We start from the raw sequence: 13,025 nt of genomic DNA, 5'->3' as shown, positions 1-13,025 counted from the left end.
AGTCACGTGATCTCGTGGGTCTGTTGTTCCATCATATTTTGGAATATCAGGCATTTTGAACTTATTTGGAATTGGAAGGGGAGCAGCGCTTGGCTTCCAAGCTGTTGAGAATACTTATCCATATCTACCCCTTTGATCACGGGTGGCACCCCGGGTATTTGCTCTATGCGGTCACTTTGCTCCTTGAGCTGTTTCTGCAATGTTACTACTAAGTTTTGTAAATCACAATTAACTAAATTACCTGGTTCTCCCTCCTGTGACTCGCTGGGGTTCCACTACTACCTGAATTAACGATCCCGGAACGAGGGTTCTCCAGAGTATTGTTATTTAGAGTGGGTGTGGGTGGTGCAGCAGGTAATTGGCTAACAAAAGCCTGAAGAGCTTTATTGACTTGTGAGGTAATAAGTTTTTGCAAAGCCTCATCCATAGTTTCAACATTTTCGAATTGAGCCTGTCCATCTGTATGAGACCCATCAGGAGTGCCTTCACGAGACCGCCGTGGAGAGCCTCGTGGAGAAGGAATCAGTAAGTTATTGTTCTGTGGATCTCCCTGAAGTTGCTGGGTTGTATGATTTTCTTGGTTTCTTTGAATGTTGTCATTGTTGTTCGACATGGTTGATGCAACAAGGAAAGTTAGGTTAACATAAAATGGATTATCAGATTCCCGGTAACGGAACCAATTTGTTTAACCAAAAAATGGAATTTTGACTAAAGCTATAATTTAGAAGAACACGGGTTACTGATAATCGCAAGAATGTATAAAAGAATGTAATTTGGATAGCCAGAATATAATTGAATAAAACAAGTAAACCAAAGTATATTCAGATGATTTTTTTCGTCCCTACAATTGTTCAGCCCTCTCCTTTTTATAGCTATTTATATGTCTTGCCTTTGTCATAATAAGGCCATTATGGGCAATTAATGACATCGAATGCTACGTTACATAATCATTATATTCAAGACAGATTCTCTAACGTTTTTAGCATTTAAGGCTTATTAAATACTGTATTTGGACTCTCATGTGTTGTCAAATTCATTCCCTTGATTCTTCTTGATTCTTGAATTTAAATGTCTTGAATAGGTACGGGCGCTGAATCCTTTGAATGTCTGCCCGTGCCTCTTCCTTTGCCTTTGCTCGCATCCATTGCTACTCGTGCCTCTTGGCTAGTTGAAATTCTTTGACCATTTGACCAGTCTACGTGTCACGACACATCATCTCCATACTACTTTAATATGTAAACTCACTTTTCCCAATACAACGACCTCAGCAAAAAATATTTTTTGTTTTTAAATTTTTTAGCATGGTCCTTTTGAAAAAGTAGAGTTTATAGNCCAAGAATCATATTGTAAGCCATCTCCATGTCTACTACCTGGAACTTTGTATCTTTGATGACTCCTTCAGCAAATGTGGTGAGTGTTACCTCTCCTTTTGTAACGATGCTGGAATTATCAAACCCAGATAGAGAATGTGCCTTTGGTATTACTTTTTCTTCAGCTTGCATCTCACGTAATACTCTTAATAGAATAATGTTTACGGAACTACCTGGATCAATCAAAACTCGTTTTACATTAGTATCGTATACAATTAAAGATATTACCAGTGCATCGTTATGAGGAGTTAACACGCCATCTGCATCTGCATCACTGAATGTAATGTTATCTTCTTCTAAAACTTGTCGCACCCGTTTTCCTTGGGTAATTGTTACTTTGGAAATTTTGTTAGCAGCAGTATATGATATACCATTGATGTCTTCACCCCCACTTATAACGTTGACAGTTCTTTTGGGAGAAGGTGGTTTTGGAGGCTCCTGCTTGTTCTTCATGTATGTCTGTTTACCTTTCTTTCTGAATAACTCAGTGAGATATCCTTGATTTAACAAATGATCAACTTCACCCTGTAAAAACCTGCAATCCGCTGTTTTATGCCCGTGATCGTTATGAAATTCGCACCAATGATCAGGGTTTCGTCTGTTTGGATTTGATCTCATTTCCTAGGGCCACCGTACCTTATCTCCCATGTTTCTTAAAACAGCCACGAGTTCAGAAGTGCTCACGTTGAAATTATAACCGCCAAACCTTGCCTTTAGACCTCCATCATTGTCTCGTGACTCACGTGCGCTTCGGTCACTCCCAAATCTATGATGAGCCTGACTCTCTATTCCTTGATCTGTGATCGTACCTCTGATTATCCTGTTTTGACCGTGAGTCTCTTCCCGCAGGTCCCATGTATGGCTCGTACCTGTTTTTCCCGGATCTTTTTTCGGACTCTGAACGTCTCGAACTTACCTTTTCTTCTTTTTGAAACCGTGGAACGGTATCTTCCTCAATCCTCAGCTTCGTGCTATACTTGTTATAAACATCATTCCACGTTGTAGCGGGGAATTCTCGAAGGCTTTCCTTGAGTTTCCTCGTAGCTTCCGAGCTTTTTTCATTCAAATTACTTGTGAAAGCTATAGCCGCCAGTTGTCAGGTACACGTGGCAATGTCATTCTTTCACGTTGAAATCTGTCCACGAATTCCCTAAGTAGTTCTGAGTCCCCTTGCTTGATTTTGAAAATATCCTCCATTCTTTTCTCTACTTTTTGAGCTCCCGAGTGTGCTTTGATGAAAAAATGCAAGCTCAGCAAAAGAATTTATAGAATTTTTGGGTAAAAGAGAATACCATGTTAGCTCTCCTTTGGTGAGTGTTTCACCAATTTTTTTGACTAATACTGATTCAATCTCCTGCTTAGTGAAATCATTGCCTTTTACGCCCGTTGTGAATGCAGTCACGTGGTCTCGTAGGTCTGTCGTTCCATCATATTTTGGAATATCAGGCATTTTGAACTTTTTTGGAATTGGAAGTGGAGCAGCACGTGGCTTCCAGGGTTGTTGCGAATATCTATCCATATCTACCCCTTTGATTATGGGTGGCACCCCGGTATCTGCTCTATGCGCTCACTTTGCTCCTTGAGCTGTTTCTGCAAGGTTAGTACTAAATTTTGTAAATCGGAATTAAATACATTACCTGGTTCTCTGTCCTGAGATTCGCTGGGAGTTCGTCCACCGCCTGAGTTAACAAGCCCAGAACGAAGGTTTTCCAAAGTGTTGTTATTTGGAGTAGGTGTGGGTGTTGCAACAGGTAACTGATTAACAAGTGCCTCAACAGCTTTATTGACCTGAGCAGCAATTAATTTCTGCAAAGCCTCATCAACAGCTTCAGCATTTTAAAATTGACCATGCTCGTTTATTTGAGACCCATCAGGAGTACCCTCACGAGATTGTCGTGGTGAGCCGTGTGGAGTAGAAACTCGAGCGTTAATATGCTGTGGATCTTCCTAATTTTGTTGATTCATTTGGTTTCCTTGAGTGTTATCATTGTTGTTCGACATAGTTGATGCAACAAGGAAAGTTAAGCAAAAAATAGATTATCAGATTCCCGGTAACGGAACCAATTTGTTTAACCAAAAAATAGGATTTTAGTCAAAGCTAGAATTTAGAAGAACTCGGGTTACTGATAATCAAGAAAATGAATGAAAAGAAGTAATTCTGGATAGCAAGATGATAATCAAGAGAAACAAATAAATCAATGCCTATCCAATAGTCTTTCGTGTCCTTACAACTGATCATACATCTTCTTTTTATAGATACCTTTGGAAATATACGTTTTTCTCATAATGAGGCTATTATGAGTAATTAAAGACATTGAATGTTATGTTGCACAATCATTACATTTAAAACATATTCTCTAACGTATTCAGCGTTTAATACCCATGAAATGTTGTATCTGTACTCTTTTCCATTGTCAGATTCATTCCTTCTAATTCTCGGATATAAATGACTTAAATAGGTACGGGCGCCGAGTTATTTGTCTGATTGCCCGTGCCTCTTCCTCTTTCTTTGCTCAAACCTGTTGCACCTCATGACTCTTGGCTAATTGCAATTTTTTGACCATTTGACCAATCCACGTGTCTTGACACGTCACCTTTATATATAAATATAATTTTTCCCAATACATGGCAATCCATCAAGATTTAGCCACAAAAATTGGCAATTCATTAGGATTCTTGACAAGGTTTTGGTGAATCCTGACAATTTTTTATGCAAAGGCAAGTTTCTCCCATCGATTTGATTCTTGGTAATTCGTCAGAATTTCTCTACCTAAGATTCTCAGCAATGTTGGTGTCACTCAAGCCGACATTCTCGCTTCTGCTTCGTCCACCACCGGCGCGGAGGCTTCTCTCTAGAGCAAAATGCTACCCTACCGATGTTATTTTACATCCCACAACTTTGGAAGATTGTATCAATACGTAGCATTAGAAACACTTTATAAATCGAATGTCTTTTTTTCAAATGGCTAAACTCTCACAAATAATGAAATACTAGGGAAAACCGTGGTGGAAGTAGAATTCTTTCACGAATATATTTTTGTAAAATGATTTTGAAACGAGTTCAAAATTTAAATAGTAACACAAGAAGACCCTATTTGTGCAAATGAACTTAAAATGTAGAGAAATTTTCATAAAACACCATCTTTTAGTGGTAATTAGCTATCTATAGATACCATTTGCTATATTACGGATTGTAGATACGTTTTCTGTTGTTATAAGATGTATTAGATGTATTTAAGCTATTGTATTCATGAATACAGTAGCAAAAAATAGGCGTGAATCAGGGAAGTCCGGCTAATCAATTGTTGTATTCGAGTGTATTCGACTGTATTCATGGCGTGAAACATGAGATTACAGCTGGACAGATTATTGTATTCGACTGTATTCACGGCGTGAAACAGGGGATTACACTGTTTTTAAACGGAAAGTGAATCAATTAATATAGTAGACTCCTAATATAACTCAACAAACTCAATTATAACACACAAATTTTGTATTTCCAGTTATAAAAAAGATTCTCAACCGAAAAATACCCCCAAAAACATAGCAATCTTCAGAGAAATTATATAGTACATCTGAATATATAAATTATATTTATTAAAAAAAAATATATGAATACATTCATGGCATATAACGAGACACTGAATACAATGAAATACATAGAATACAGCGGGATACATTGAAAAATACAATGAAAAAAAACAGTGAGTACAATGAAATACATGGAATACAGCGAGATACATTAAATTACAATGAAAAAAAAGACAATGAATACAATGAAATACATGAAAATACAACGTGATACGTTGAAAATACATTGAAATATATTAACAGAAAATCAAATTGCTCAGCCCCAAACTCCGTCGTCTTTGTTCAAGAACAAACCCTAATTTGTATGTGGGTGAAGAAGTGGAGGCGAAAATAGAGGGGCTACGGCCTTTTCCGATTGGATTAGTTATGAGAATTTCGGTAAAGTGGGTCTACAACGTCGGTTTCATGGTTGAGTACCTAGTTAGTCTTTCCTTTGAATTTCGGAGAAGTCTTCGTGGTATACCATGCAAAATCACCGTTTGTGACTAATGGTAGGTTATGTGGGCGAGAGGAATTTTGAGATTGAGCATCGTGTTTTCAGGGAATGGGGGAAGAGAATGGCATGTATCAAAGTAGAGAGAGAAAAAAAATAGTGTAACTGAATAGCGTATTTAGTGGCTTAGGGGTAGGAGGTAACCAAATTTAGATATTTTACTATAAACATTAAAAGGTATCTATAGAATATAATTTTTTTAAACGGTATTTATTTAAAATAAATAAGGTGTTAACCTTTGCTATAGGAGGTAAAAATTCCTAAAATGTATTACCCGAAAGCCAACTCATGAAGGCTCAATATGATAACTGGATGCTAGTATTTTTATGGCCCATAAGAAATATGTTACCCCAGAGCCAGCTCACAGAGGCCTAATGTGATAGCTAGATGCTAATGTTTTTAGGGCCATAAAAACCGTGTTACCCTAGAGCCAGCTCATGTAGGCCTAATGTGATAGCTAGATGCTAATGTTTTTAGGGCCCATAAGTTAGGTTCGATCAAGGCCCACATATAGCTTTGACTTTCACTACTGGGTAGTCCACTTTTAGGGCCGACTAATGGCTCTATAAATTTATTTTAGTTTAAATTTTCTAAAATTAGAGAAACCAAACTAGGAATCTTGGTTGAGCATACAGTCAAACTAGTTATTGAATAAACAATAAATGCATAACAGATACAAATTTCATGCACTCCAAGCTAGCTAGACAAGACTCCACAAGTAATGTAGTAGAAATACGGAGTATATAATATTTTGTGTTCAAGGATTTTTCAGTTTTACTTAGTTTTCACGAACCATTTAGACCAATTTCATTTATAGACCCTCCTAAAAGTAAGCAGGAATCTAATATATATGCATTAATTCAAGACACAAGTCAGTACAAATTATCCCATTGTAATACAAAATCACCAAATTAACGAAGTAAAGAAAGACTGAAACCTAGACTGTTAGCAGCATCATTGTCTTTTAACCCTCCCCAATAGTAGCAGATTCATATAACGTAATTCAACCTAATTTCATAATCAACAAATTTGACATAGTACAGACTTACAATACTGTACTAATGTAACCTCGTCATCTTTGAGAATGATCTCATTTTTGTTGGAAGAATATAAAGGCTTATGAGCAAGAATATGTTGCTCAAGTACATTTGAAGGATTAAAATTGGAATTGAAGAGGTTGCATCACAGTATTCTCCTAAGGCTACATGCATGTGGTTAAAATTTTTGGGAATATATAATGCCATTGCCATCATATAAGACTTTCTTTTGGCTATAACTAATTGGCGATGAAATGGAGGCTCACGTCCGGTATCTTATGTTATAATAAATTTCCGCCAAGACTTACAACTTGTTTGGAGGGTTGTTACCTATTTTATTGTATTGTTACATTAAATATGATGTTTGTTTTGAATGTTACTTAAATTTTATTGTATTGTATCGTTAAATACGTCGTTACATAATGACGAAATGTGCCACTTTATGTAAAGACCAATTTGGTGTGGTCATGTCGTTACTTTAGATTTTTCTCTCATCTTGCCCTTCATTATTATTATATAATTTTATTTTATACTTTACCCTACCTTTTAATTATATAATAATTATATCTCGTATCATAATTTTTATTTTTAATAATGCAAGCTTATTCTTCATATTGCCGGTGTCTGATATCATAGAATGACCGCAAACGATACAATCTATTCAAATGTTGTATTCATCAAACGATACAGTACAATACAATACGATATATTATGAAACGATATGTAACAACCATCCAAACAAGCTGTTAAAGGTAAGTTCTATAGGATGATTGTTAGAATAATTATGTTGTACTGTGGGACAGAGTGTTGGCTAGTTAAGAACTCACACGTTCAAAAGATGAAAGTATCATAGATAAGGATGCTTAAATGGATATGTGGCATACTAAGAGTGACAAGATTAGGAAAGAAGATATATGGGACATGGTGGGAGTTACCTCCATGGTGAACAAGATACGGAAAGCGAGGCTAAGGTAATTCAGGCATATGAAGAGGAGGAGCACAAAAACCCCAGTGAGGAGGTGCGAGAGGTTGATAGTGATAGGTCTAAGGACGTGCAGAGGTAGAGCGAGAAAAAAATGGGGAGAGATGATTAGATAGGACATGGCTCAACTTTAATTCACCAAGGACATAACCCTTGATAGAAGAGTATGAAGATCGAGGATTAGGGTAGAATGTTAATAAGTAGTTGAGTGATTTCTCTCTTTTTTGTGAGAGATCATGGTTTTAGTTCAAAGAACTTTATCTACTCTCTCTTCTTCTTATTAGGGAGATATTATCATGGCCTTTTTTATTTCTACCTAGTGTAAGAGAAATAATATGGCAGAAGCTATGGCAGCTGAGTTTGGAGTGAAATAGTGTAGCCACCATGGCTCTACTAATTTCTCTTTGGAACTTGACTCTATGGTGATAGTCAACATGCTACAAGACAGTCATGCCAACAATTTGAAGCCCAAAGAAGTTATCGAAAATATTTTGGCCCTCAAAGAGTTATCCGGGAGGCATGTAACTCTTTGTTACAGGGAAAGTAACCAAGTAGCAGACTGTTTAGCCAAGTTGGCAACAAAAACATGCCACGATTTGATTATTAATTCCTATCTGCAACAGTCCAAAAATGCCAGAGGAGCATATCTGTCACGACCCAAAACTCACTATAGGTCGCGATGGCGTAAAACATCGTCGTTAGGCAAGCCAACGGTGAAATAACGACTTAGTTATTCATTTTATTATTTTTGAAATCACGAATCTTGTTAGGTGGAGACATAATTGCGTTAAAGTCGTAGATAAATACAATTTAGATATTATACAAGTAAAAGTGTATCGAGGTTAAGCAAACCAATAACAAATTCTACAACATCCCAAAATCCTTGTGTCACAAGTGCATGAGCATTTACTAAGGAGTACAATAATAATACAACATTTGTCCGGAATATAAATAAGATAGGGTAAAGTAAATAGTACGACGGAGACTCTGTGGGCTGTGATACGTAACCTAGAATTCAGCTCACTATAAAGGTCTCCTCAGTAGCTGCGCCTACGCGCCAAGATGACCACCAAATAAGCCCGTCAAATCCTGCACATTTAGTGCAGAAGTACATCATGAGTACGTAAAATAACGTGTATCCAGTAAGTATCTAGCCTAACCCCGGAGTAGTAATGACGAGGGGTCGACATTGACACTTACTAGAGGTCCAATAAAGCAATATGATATATCATAAGCAGATATGAAGCACAACAGTAATAATGAGGTAAAACTGTAAGTTACATAATCTTCCATAAATTTCTTTTAAAGATATAAATTTCTCAGTCTCGTAGTCTATCTCAACAGCTCAGATGTATCAAGTGCCAGTATCAAACGGATAAGGAAATACCATATAAAGTGTCGAGCATCAGTGGAAGGAAAAATCTCGTGAATATTAGGACTACCAGCGATATAACGCACGATTATGCTGAGGTCGTTCGGCCCGATCCAGAATAATGTGTACATTATCGAGGGTCGAGCGGCACGAACTATAGATGAATCTATTATACAGCCGAGGTGTTCGGCCTGCTCCACAAGAAAGGAAGGAAATCATCGAATTACGAGACACATGCTTACAATACAGTACATGAGCACAAAGTGAATATAACCTTTAACGTTTCTCAAATAACTTGCCAACTACTCAAGGTAATAAAGCTCGGCCCAATATATATATGTATCTCTAAATCAATTTCCACTATAAATTCATTATTTAAGCTATCAAATGGAGTTCAAATAATTCAAATATTACATGATAAAGTCCTAAGTCTAACCGGACATACACATGCTTTAGCTACGTACGGACTCTCGGCACCTCGTGCGTACGTAGCATCCACAACTAGTAGCACATAACATTTACATCACCTAGGGGGTAGTTTCCCCCTCACAAGATTAGACAGGAGACTTACCTCGCCCCGAAGCTCACTTTCCGGCCCACAAATTCACTATAAAGCTTCAAGTCTATGCCGAACATATTTGAAACTAGTCAAATATTGTATAAATTAATCAATACATGCTCAAAAGTTCATAATTTAACTATTAGAGTGATTACCCAACCCAAAATTAGAAGATTCTTATAATTCACACCCGGGCGCACGTGCCCGGATTCCGAAAATCTCGAAGATAATTATTACCCATAGCCTCACGAACCCAAATAGGTAATTTTTACTTAATTCCATAACCAATTCCGTAGCCAAACCTCAATTTTACCAAAACCCTAAGTTTTTTTCTCAAAAATCCCATTAATTTCACTAATTTCCATATTAAATCTACCCATGACCGGCGTATTTGGCTAAAGAATTGATAGGGATCACTTACCTCTTGATGTTAATGAAATCACCCCGCAAAATGCTCTCAAAAATCGCCTACCACCAAGTGGGATATGAGGAAAATGAGCTAAGTCCCAAAATAAAAAGGCTCTTGCACAGGTCGCAGATGTTGCATTTGCTACATCTTGTTCGCAAATGCGAAGTAGAACCCTCACTGCCGAGGTCGCATTTGCGACCAAGATCTTCGCAAATTTGAAGAGGACAACTTGCAAAAGCGACAAAATGTTCGCAAATGCGAACCCCTCAGTGTTTTCCCATTCTCACAAATGCGAATCCCTCCTCGCAAATGCGAATAAAACCTCGCATTTGCGAGACCTGCAACACCAGACCACAAACCAGAAAAACTAAAGTTCTTTACCACTCCAAATGCGCTCGAAACTCACTTGAGCCCCTGGGCTCTACACCAAACATCCACACAAGTCTAAAAATATCATACAAACTCGCTCGCGCGATCGAAACACCTAAATAACATCTAAAAGCACGAATCGAACGCCAAAACGCATGAATCAAATCATGAAACCCAAACACTTCTAAAAACACTTCCGTGCATTCGATTCCTATCAAGTCAACTCGGATGCGGAACTATTCCTAGGCTCGGAATCACAAAAGGACCTTGATATTACCAAAACCTACTTCAAAGCGAATTTAAAGGACTTGAAAACTTCCAATGCGCCAACTTCTGATATAAGCGCCAAAATGCTCCCGGGTCATCCAAAACCCGATCCGTACATACGCCCACTCCAAAATCATCATATGAACTTGTTAGAACCTTCAAATCCCAATTCTGAGGTCGCTTGCTCAAAAGTCAAACCTTAGTCAACTCTTTCAACTTAAAGCTTCTGCATTTAGAATTTTCCATCCGAATCAACTCTAAAATTCCTCAAATTTAATTCCAACCACACGTACAAGTCATAATACATAAAGTGAAGCTACTCAAAGCCTCAAACCGCCGAACGATGTGCCAGAGCTCAAAACGAACGGTCGGATCGTTACAATATCATCTTGATAAAATGTAAATGCCTAGTATTAGAACTAAGTATGACAAGGCCAACTTTTATGTCAGTTAATGTATATATTAGTTCATGCCAGAAGGATTCTATAATTTTTTGTTATTCCTTTATTGCTTATTAGTGGTGATGGCATCACCTTCTCGTGTTGTAACTTGAGATAAGGCCTAGTTCCCCTCTATTCTTTTTTGATTAATACAACATAACCAGTACACAACTAGGCAACTTTATATAAAAGACATAATTAATTTTTCTGTCAATATTTTTTTGCTTCAATATTTTCATCTTAAATTTTTTACTCTTGTATTTTTCAAACTTATTTTGAAAATAGTTTTCTTGAGTCGAACGTATATTGAAAATAACTTCTCTACCTCATACAAAGTAGGTGTAACGATCCAAATGGTCGTTTTGTCTATTGTAGTCTTGTTCTCCTATTTAACGCTTATTCTATATTCATTTATGGTTATGTGACTTGACGGGGTAGTTGGTTTGGTTTCGGGTTGATTTAGAGAGAATTAGGACACTTAGTCCCAATGTTGAAGGCTTAAGTTGAAAGAGTTGACCGGAGTTTGACTTTTGTGTAGATGACTCCAGAATGGAGGTTTGATTGTTCTGATAGCTTCGTATGTTGATTTTGGACTTAGGCGCATGTCCCAATATTGATTTGGAGGTCCATAGGTTGGTTTGAGGCTTTTTGGCAAAAATTGAAAAATTGAAGGTTTGGAAGGTTGAGAGGTTTAACGAGAGTTGACTTTGCTGATGGGTCTGAAATTTATTTTCGGATGTTGGAGTAGGTCTGTTGTTTCATTTAAAACTAGTGTGCAAAATTTTAGGTCATTCGGAGTTGATTTGATATGTTTCGGCATTTGGTTTTAGAAGTTGAAAGTTCATTATTTTCATTAGGCTTGAATTGGTGTGCTATTCGTGATTTTGATATTGTTTGATGTCATTTGAGGCTTTGACTAAGTTCATATTGTGTTTTAAGACTTGTTGGTATCTTTGGATGGGATCCTAGGGCCTCGGGTGTGATTCGGGTCGAAATCGGATTGATGTTTGGACTTGAGGAAATGCTAAAGATTTGCAAGTCCAGTACGATTACACCTGTGAGGTTTTGGTTGCAGGTGCGAGACCACAGAAGAGATCAGGCCATCGTAGGTATGGAAGATGCTGAGGGATGGGGGAATGCGCAGGTGCGAAGGTTAGTCCGCATATGCGAGCTCGTAAATGCGGGAAGTGGAGCGCAAAAGAAGAGTGGAGTATGGTCATGGGTTTCCGCAGAAGCGTACATTGTGGCGCAGGTGTATGTGTGCAAAAGTACATAGATGATCACAGAAGCGGATGTGGACAAGATGGACTGGAGCCGCAGATGCGGCCACTTTTTCACAGAAGCGGGGCTGCAGATGCAGTAAAGTGACCATAGGTGCGGATGTCTAGCAGTGTTATATTTCAAAGGGTTTCGTGGTTTTTTTCATTTGGAGAGTTTTGGGACTCGACTAAGGGCTACATTTGAGAGGGTTTTGGCTATAATCGAAGAAGCAAGTGAATATTCATTATTTTTATTGATAAATATTGATTTTCCATTGATTATTATACCTAGTTTATGTGATTTTGAAGTGAAAATTGGGAATTTTAGACTATCTTATTGGAGTGTGAGATTTGAGGGTTTGAAGGTCGATTTATGGTTGGAATTGGATGATTTTGGTATAGTTGGATTCGTAACTGAATGGGTGCTCGGAATATGTGAACTTTGTCGGTTCCGGGGTGCTGACCCAGGGTTGACTTTCCGATTTGTATTAAAGATTTTAGCTTTAACATTTGAGATATTGTTTCCGATGGCTATTATTGATGGTATTAAGTTGTTTGTACCTAGATTGGAGTCATTCAGAGGCCGATTCATGAGGGAAGGGTTTGTTGGAGTATTGATTTGCGCGTTTCGAAGTAAGTAATATTTCTAAACTTGTAATTGAGGGTAATAATCCCTGGAAAATATATTATTTGTGTTGTGTTGGGGTGACACACATGCTAGATGACGGACATGTGGGTGTGCACTATGGTAATCAGCATCCGGGTTGACTTTTCTACTGTGTTGCTATCAAGTTTTATTTTTTTCGTGTAATTCCTACTTTTTAGAGTAATTTAGCTATGATTCATGTTAGAAATCATGATTACGCTATGTGCTTAT

This window comes from Nicotiana attenuata, unplaced genomic scaffold, assembly GCF_001879085.1.
Source record: "Nicotiana attenuata strain UT unplaced genomic scaffold, NIATTr2, whole genome shotgun sequence".
Classification (NCBI taxonomy): Eukaryota; Viridiplantae; Streptophyta; class Magnoliopsida; order Solanales; family Solanaceae; genus Nicotiana; species Nicotiana attenuata.
Note: the sequence above shows the minus strand (reverse complement) of the source record.